Genomic DNA, 9097 nt, shown 5'->3' with positions numbered 1-9097 from the left:
ATATACATACATATATATATATATAAATCCAACTTTGTGGTGAACAGTGAAATAATTTAATACATGTAAAGATTTTACAAGTGCATCTGACATTTATGATAAACACTCTAAGAATTAATAACGGACACTCTGATCCTCTCTTTTCCAAAAGACCTGAATCTTCTCATGCAGGACAGCCTCTTCCCTGAGACGAGGTGGTGAATGTTAGTGGATGTGAATTTGGTCACTGGGGGCACCTGACAATTGGTGCTGCCTTCCACTCTGGCAGAGTAGATGTCCTTTCCATCAGTGACTCCTTCATTGACTTCAACTACATGGTCTATGTGTTCTAGTGTGATTCAATCTATAGCAAGTGCCACCACACAGTCAATCATGAGAATGGGAAGTATGTCATCAAGTGGAAGGGGTATGATCCTTTCAACATCAAATGGAGTGATGGTGGTACCCAGTATGTTGTGGAATCTACTAGTGTTTGTACTGTCAAGGAAAAGGAGAGGGCATACTTGAAGGGTAGAGTCAAAAGGGTCTTAATATCTGCCCCTTCTGCTGATGCCATTATGTTTGTGATGAGTATGAACCAGAAGAAGTTTAACAACTCATTCAAGAATGTTTTTAATACTTCCTGCACCACAAACTTCTTAGACACCATGGCCAAGAGTATCTATGCAATTTCAACACCATAGTTCATGCCATCACTGCCACCCAGAAGGTCAATGATTGTACCTCTTTGCAATGCACATGATAGTCATGAGACTGCTCAGAACATCATCTCTGATTCCATTGTCCGCTGGCTTTGCCAACTTGATGGGCAAGATCATCCCAGAGCTGAATGGGAAGCTCTCTGGTATGGCTTTCTACAGTCTAAACTTCAATATATCCATATGATAGATCTGACAGTCTACCCAGAGAAAGCTTTCAAATATGATGGGATCAAGAAAGCAGTAAAGTGCGGGGTTCTCTCCCTCTCTTCGCGGGTCATTGGCCACCGGTCCATGAGGGCAGGGGGAGCAGAAGTGGTGAACGGAGTCAGGACGGCCAGTGAGCACTGACAGAAGAAAGCCCTTCTGTGGAGGCTGGTCCCACTGCGCAGTGAAACAGCAGTGATACAGCTCCAGACTCAGTGAAACAGCTCCATTTATTCAGTGGAAGAACTAGAGAAATTATAGTGTGGAGGCAGTAGACAAAGCCTCAGCTGATAGGTGCTCATAATATGCTTTATTTATATGTGGTAGTGGACTCCTATCGTCTGACCATCAGGCAATGCCTGATTATCATATAGAAAAAAAACTGGGGGTAGTTTTTACTCCAGGTAGCTATGCAAAAGGTCATGTTCCAAATAAGGTCAGGCATCCGTGCTTGGTGGCACTTTCCAGGTAAGCCAGGAAGAGAGCAGGAGGCCTCCTGCTGAAAAGGGGAGTCCTTTCATTTGGCGCTGAGCCCCTTAGGGATATCTGGACATGGAGAAATACAACCCTAACAGCAGGGTTTCCCAACAGTAAAGCAAGTATTAGAAGGTCCCCTAAATAGGATCCTGGGCTATACTGAGGATTAAGTTGTCCACCAAAACTTTTACAGGAACACTCATTCTTTTTTCTTTGATGATAGTGCCTTTATTGCCTCAGTGACCACTTTGCCAAGCTCATTTTCTGGCATTAAAATAAATTTGACTGTAGCAACATGGTAGTAGACCCCATGGGCAATATGGCCTCCCAGGAGTAAGAATTTTTGAATCACATATCACAACAAGAATACAGGAGGCAGAGAGAGGCCCTCTACTTCTGAGGAGTCCATTCTCCAACTCAGACCTCAAGGACACTGAACATCTTCCATCTCAGATCCCCAGAAGAAGGGGAAAGACCTACGATTTGCTTACTACACACCATGGATAATTTTCATTCACATTCTTCAAAAATAAATATTACTCATATTTTTGAAAAAATGCAAATATAGTCTATGATAAGACACATTCTTTAGTAAGGAATTTTAATTCATGTACAGGGACATAAAAACCCATAAGAATACTCAGTTATTTCTTATAGAAATGAAGGTATTAAGACTTTACGAAAATAATTAATTGGCCCAATCTTATTGACAGAAACAGAGTTTAATTTACACAGATTTGTATATAATTGATCGTATTCTAGATTTATGTTTCTTTCCACAATGATTGAATACATATAAATACTCTTTCAATGTATGCTTAGGTACTTTGTCACTAAATTACAAAGATTACCAAAATTTGAGATATAACTGTTATTTTTTGGATCTCATTGTTGTATTAGTTTCTTGGAAAAAAATCTACTGATGCACTTACTAGTTACAGAGAATAGAATGGTCAAAGATTTTCTTATCTTCCTGCTTTTATTTTGGATATCCTAGAATTGCAGCTAATATAGGGTCCCTACTAAATAAATTTGCTTTTGTCACAGAGAGAAGCTCTGTTGAGTAAAACCCAACAAAAGCCAACAAATTTACCATAAAAGTAGTCTGGGGATTTGAGAATACCTCACTTAGCAGGTGATTTCACAAGGCTGCTTCTGAACTCTTTATTGGGTACCCCTTGCTTTTTGACAAATTCTCCACTATAAAACTAATAGAAACAAAGCTAATACATTTCAATGCCCACAGGAATTCACACAGAAAGAAATTGCCTGAGGCAATGAGTTTTTCTGAACGTTGCCTTCTTTCTAAATCTTTCAAACTGTTAGTCACAAGGGAGAAATATTGCCCTTCAAATTGCTCTACAGAATTTTAATTCTACAAACCTAATGCACATATAATGCTATCTGAGCTGTTATTTCTGAAATTTAAATAGGAAACTAATAAAAAAACAGTTCAACTAAAGGGTTAAGCAAGCACACATATATAAATATGTATATATTTGTGTATCTCAGATTCTACAAAAAAAAATAAATAAAATATTGTGCATTGACAGACTGGTGTTATACCTAGCAATGCTCACTGAAACACAAAATCATTGTATATTTAGTATTAGTATTGCAACAATTTGCAAGAACTGACACTCACAAATACAACAATTTCTTTAAAACATCAAGCATTGTAGTAATGCAATGTGTTTCCTGTCCATAAGGGAATTATACCTTACTGATGGAAGGGAATTTTCCTAACCAAAATGTCAAATGAAAGTAACTCTATCTCTACATTGAAGGCTTCCCGGGACTGGTGCTAAGGGATTGGAATGTTGCACTAAGACTAAGGTAATGAAAACATCTATTAACTGTGTGTAGGCACACATGAGTGCCTGAGTTCACACACAGGCAAACATACACACACACACACACACACACACACACACACACACACACACACACACACACACACACACACACACACACACATTCAGAGATAGAAAGGTGCTAGTTCTATACAAATAACAATGAAAAATTTTATTTAACATACTGTCAGTTATGCTTACTTCAAGAATGATTCAGTCATCAACTAATAATTAAAGTTACCCTTTTTTTGTTAAACTTTGAAAGAGATTTTTGACAAGTTAATACATATGTAAAATATATTGTGATCACATTCACTTCCCAATACCCTGCTACTCCTACTAAGCCCCTTCTACTTTCCAACTAGTTTAGCTCCTACCTTAACATCTTTTTGTGTGTGCCCAGGTCTTATAAAACTAGCCACAGCTTCCTTATGTTCATGATTTCAATACTATGTCATTGGAAAAAGGGAATATTTCATACAACTCCTTCCCATCCTCCAGCTCATACAATCTTCCTGCTGCTTTTTCTTGACATGTTTTCTGTACCTTGGAAGACATGATGTAGTCATCATATTTAGGGCTGAGTACTCAAAAGAAAAGTCTTTGTATTAACTATTTCCCATTGCAAAATAATATCTCTGATTAAGACTGAGATCAACACTGGTAAATGTGCGTAAACAAAAATAGACTACAGTTTAACTATGTGTCCATTTAGCAAAACATCTGAAGCAGATCTCAGGTCCAATCAGAAGGTGGTTAGTTATCTGAAATAACCATACCACTATTGCACCAGTGAGTGTATCTTGCCTATGAGTTTGGTATTATAACAGCTAAGGTCCATAGCTGGGAGAGACTGTTGCTTTCTTGTGTTGAATAAATAGGTCCTCCAAGGAAAAGAGGAGGTGTGTCTAGAGACCCAGAGAAAAGCATAGCACACTGGGGAAAATGAGGAGGATTTGTCACCATTTGGAGGAGGAGCAAATGGTGGGCTAGCAGGGCAAGCCAGCCCATGTGCACCTGCCAGGCAAGATGGTGTGCAGACACCTGGTAAACTTCTGGCAGGGCATGGACCTGAAGAGTAGCCATGGTGGTGTGGATCTCAAAGCTCAGTCAAAATGTAGAAGATGGACTATGGGAGCTTATGCTTTGCAAGTCAGCCTTCCCCAGATGTCATATACACCATACCAAAGTCCAAATAGAACGTCTTATGTTGGTTTGTCAATCTGCGTCAGGACCAAAGAGACCTGCAGTGAAGACAGGTCTCCCAGTGGGAAAAACAAAATTTAGTGAAACATCTAGGTAAACTAGGTAAATCTTACATAGGATTACATGTCACACATTACTTCCAATGCTTTCCACATATTAACTAATCTAATCTTTACAATAATTCTCAAAGGCATTTGAAGGAAAAATTGCCCAAAAACCACTACCACCAGAAAAACAAAATGACTTTATTCAAGACAATATCAATAGGAGAGATAGCCCCACTGGACCAGAAGGCAGGATAGTTTTTAAGGTTTCAGGTGAATTAATTAGAAGACAATAGGGGGCAATAATAGGGGGAGCTTGATGAATATAAATATACCCTGTGTGACTACTAATTGCTACTAATCACAATTAAGTTCCTACCTTTTTTTTGAAGACTTGGAGATAGGGCATCTGTTTTACTTGGTTTTGAATAAATGACTCAAAGTCCTTAACATGGCCATTTGTGGTAGGTGGGGACATGACTCAGTCAGTAAAATGCTTGTGCAAGCAAGCATGAAGACATGAGTATAAATTCACTTTATATATAAAGCCAGGTTTGAAAGTACATCTTTGTAATGCTAGGGGTGAGCAGAAACATTCTGATCTATTGAGATTTCTAGACAGCCAGTTGAATTGAATCACTGAACTCCAGGTTCAGTGATTACTGTATGAAACTTTTCCTAGGAAGATGTGAGCAATATCTATCTACTCTCCCTGATATGGAACCATTGGTAGTCCAAAGTATGAATATCAATATACTCTAATTTGGCGAACTAATGAGTTTTATTAGGATTACTCACAGATGTATTAACGAGTGGTTACTCACAGGAGCAGAAAAGAAAAGGACAGCTGTGTTACCAAATCCTACAACAGCATGGTTGACAGCTCAAGACAGCTGGAAACCTAGAATGCACTGCACACCCTGCAGGCAGCTCAAAAGGTTGAAGACTGTCCATTGCAAGGAGGTCAATTGGCCTGAGCCTCTTTTCGGCTGGTTGGCTGATGTCTGGCTCTTTCGGCCAGCTCTGTTGCTCTGAGAATATCTCACAGATGTCTTAGGGAAGAAGGGATCTAGTGAACCTGGTCAATAGGGACTTCCTGAAACTTTTGAGTTCTTTACTTCCTGGACTTCCCTGAATGATGGAATGCTTCAATTCCTCTCAAAACATCTTGTTGTGCATCCAGCTTCCCTCCAATTTGGAGGGTTTTATCTCAGAGGGAAATTGCTATACAACAGTGATAGATGCTGAAAAGAAAATTTAGGAGGAGAACAATTGAGGGAGTCCCCTGACATTGAACACTTTCCTCCACATGCATGCACAAACACATGCATGTGCACTTATACTACAAGTACACAGACATCCACAGGTGTGCACATACATACAACACACACACACACACACACACACACACACACACACAGTTTAGTGTATAAAACCATGAAGAGGCTGGGAGAAGATTTCCACCTCAAAGAGGCAAAGATAATAAATGTTCACAAAATCAAGGACAGGATAATACAGTCAGAAAGAAAGATGTCTGAAATCTCCCCAGCTAACAGAATCATCATGGACATCTTATTCACGTAGGTTCTGCATTCCTTCTGTTTTACCAAGCCAAATTCCTAAATATCAACGAAGTAAATAAACTATTCATTGTCATGTGGTGAGTATTTAATAACTCAGAACTAAAACCCATATCATCGGTCCCTACATTTATCAGCATTGTCCAATTAGCCGTCTTTGAAGATATTAAGGAGGTAAGCAAGGGGCTAGAGAGATGGCTTAGCAGTTAAAGGCATCTTGCAGAAGATCCAGATTTGGTTCTCAGCACCCAACATGGCAGACAACAACCCTCCATAACTCCAGTTTCAGGGACTTCAACACCACCCTTTTCTGACCACTGCAGGCATTGCATGACATGGGTGCAATTATATACATGAAGGCAATACACTAATACAAATAAAATAAAATATTAAAAAGAAACTAAGCAAGATTTGTTAATTAGAAAAATATTCCTGGAGTTCCAGAAGCTGAGTGGAAAAGTATTGACGTTCATGTTTCTATCATGAGAAACTGGCTAATTTAGTATCTATTCCACCTAAATGTGGCAGAAAGAGAGTCAAAATTCTGAGCCAATATGTTCTAAACTGATCCCTGAGACAAATCTTAGATTGGAAGTAAAGTGGGCATCTTAGTTAGCCTTAATGATCAGCTTGACAGCCTACTGTCATCTGAGAGGAAAGCTTTGATAAAGTAATTGCCTAGATCAGAGCAGCCTGTGTGCACGTGTGCTGGCTATCTTGTAGGTCCTTTACCACTGTGGGCCACACCTTCCCGAGACTGGTAGTCATGGGCTGCATAATAGAACTAGCTAAGCATGAGCCTGTGAGCAAGCCAGAGGACAAGCTGACCAACAGAGTTCCTCCATATCTGTTCCAGGTTACTCCCTGAATTTCTGTCCTGATTTCCCTCAGTGACAGTCTATAACCTGTAATCCAAATAAATCTTTCCTCTTCTGCTTGTGGTCAGAGTGTTTTAACACAGCAGAAAGCAAACAAAAACAGGTTGTGTCCTTATAAGAAAATAGTAAAGACCTGTAATAATTCATTCATTGTATTTTAAGTTCATGTGTAAGAAGAAAGTAGAGAAAGGAAGAAGGATGGAAAAAGTCCAAAATTAAAACAAAGCAATATTCTTGAAGATTCCTCCATTGGAAAATATGAAGTAGCAGATTTAGATTTATACTACTACTACCTCAGTGGCAATTAATTCAGGGTGGAGTAACCTATGGAAGAAAGCAATATTAAATTTGTTATAAACTTTGTACTGATACAGTAGGAAATGCTATTTTCTTCCATTAAAAAAATCCTTCTTACCAACAATTTAACTTTCATTCCCTCTATGATTTTAGGTTTTCACACCTGATATGCTTTTCTTCCATTTTAACTAGAACTACAATCAAATTTTTCCTATGAGGTAACAAGTATTACCATGGTCTAACAAAGAAAATACAACAAAGTCCACTGTCCTCCCTGGACCCCATGTCCTATTCTTGATGTATCTCTCCTGTCATGACATAAGGGATGAGCTAGCCATATACCTGCAGTGATTAATGCTGTATGCCCTTTTACTTATAAACATTTCACCCCTCCCCCATTTTATGATCTAGGCTTCTTCCCCATGATATGAGAAATTTCCATTTATTCCAGGTAATAAGTGATGGTCAAATCACTAAACTAATGAGTTTTATAAATATCTCCTAACTTTGCCTTAAATATTTTGAGTAATTCCAACTACTTCACACCTTCTTTTCCTTGCTTTATGTGAGTTTCTTTTTTTGTTTTCTACTCAGTTTCTATTGCAACCTTACATTCATTTTTTTTCTTGTCTCTTAAGTGATGAAAAGCTTTCAAATTTTTGTACAAGAATTTCTCTTCTCTTTATTATATAGTTTCTCCCTCAGGGATACAAATTAGATTTAGAGTTTCAAATAATAATCACATACAAACACAGTAGAAATTTACATCTCTAAGCTGAATTCCCCCATGGCATTCAGATTCATCTACCCTGTTTTCAACTGACATCTTACCTTGAACTTTAATTATATCAGAAAAAGAAGTCTAAATTAAACTGACACAAGTTCCAGAACTTTAATACCCTTTATAACATATTGATACTATGAAATTTAGCTGCATCTTTGACCCTGCCTTTTCCTTCACTTCTCCAAGCCCCACACATTCTTGTCTTTCATGATGTCACATCCAATATGAGAATATTTGCCTGAATCACATCAACTGCCTAGAGTTGAGGGGCTCTGATTGCTAGAGTTTTTTTTTTTTTTTAATCTATAGCTTAAAATATATACTTTTAGGGCTTTGAGGGTTATTCTTTGTTAAAATCAATTCATTCAATGAGCTATATCTTGTTTTCTTCAAGGCATCTGTTGACTAAGTCAGAAACATGTTTGTTCTGATTTGTCCTAATCCTGTACAAATACATCTTCCATGGGTATTTATATGTATATGGTTGTTAAGTCAGCTTGTACATTTTTTCTTACTATTGGAAAATCTATGGCAAGAGATTAATACCAAATCTCAAATTGAAGCTTCAAGCTCCTGAATAGACCTAGAAAGTACCAGTGAAAAATGGAGGACTTCCATTCCCTGACTAATTAATAATTAGCATGTCATCAGGTTCTGGGAGGTGTGCCGATAGCAGTGACAGAAGTTCAGGTATAATTTTATGGCTAATTATTTTTCCTTTCTTCTTTTTAGGAGACCAACTGTTTTCTAATTGAAGAATAGTACAGGAGAAAGGATGAAATAGAGTAGAAGAAGCTGAGTCCAACTCAAGTTTAAGTTTCAGTTTTGTCAGGATTTCCAGTTTTGCACAACAGAACAGGTTGCAACTTACTGGCTTATAACAGCAACCTCACTTCTGTAATGCAGGAGGAGCTCGATAAAATTTACTTCATTTCTGTTCCCTGTGTTATCAGCGGAGGCAACTTGAATGAGCTCCAAGGTCCATCTCAAAGGTAGATCACCCACAGTTGACAAGTCTTACTGGCAATCATCCTCAACCTACAGGCATCTTCATCAAGCAGTTTTAACTTCCA

The 9097-nt window shown here is 38.2% G+C and overlaps 1 pseudogene; it reads left to right on the top strand.

The window, feature by feature from the left end:
• Nucleotides 1-8786, top strand: part of LOC115067349 — a 108783-nt pseudogene extending 99997 nt beyond the window's left edge.
• Nucleotides 8787-9097: the final 311 nt, after the last annotated feature.

The sequence above is a fragment of the Nannospalax galili genome, unplaced genomic scaffold (assembly GCF_000622305.1).
Source record: "Nannospalax galili isolate Female #2095 unplaced genomic scaffold, S.galili_v1.0 scaffold625, whole genome shotgun sequence".
Classification (NCBI taxonomy): domain Eukaryota; kingdom Metazoa; phylum Chordata; class Mammalia; order Rodentia; family Spalacidae; genus Nannospalax; species Nannospalax galili.
Note: the sequence above shows the minus strand (reverse complement) of the source record. Positions and strands in the feature narration are given on the sequence as shown.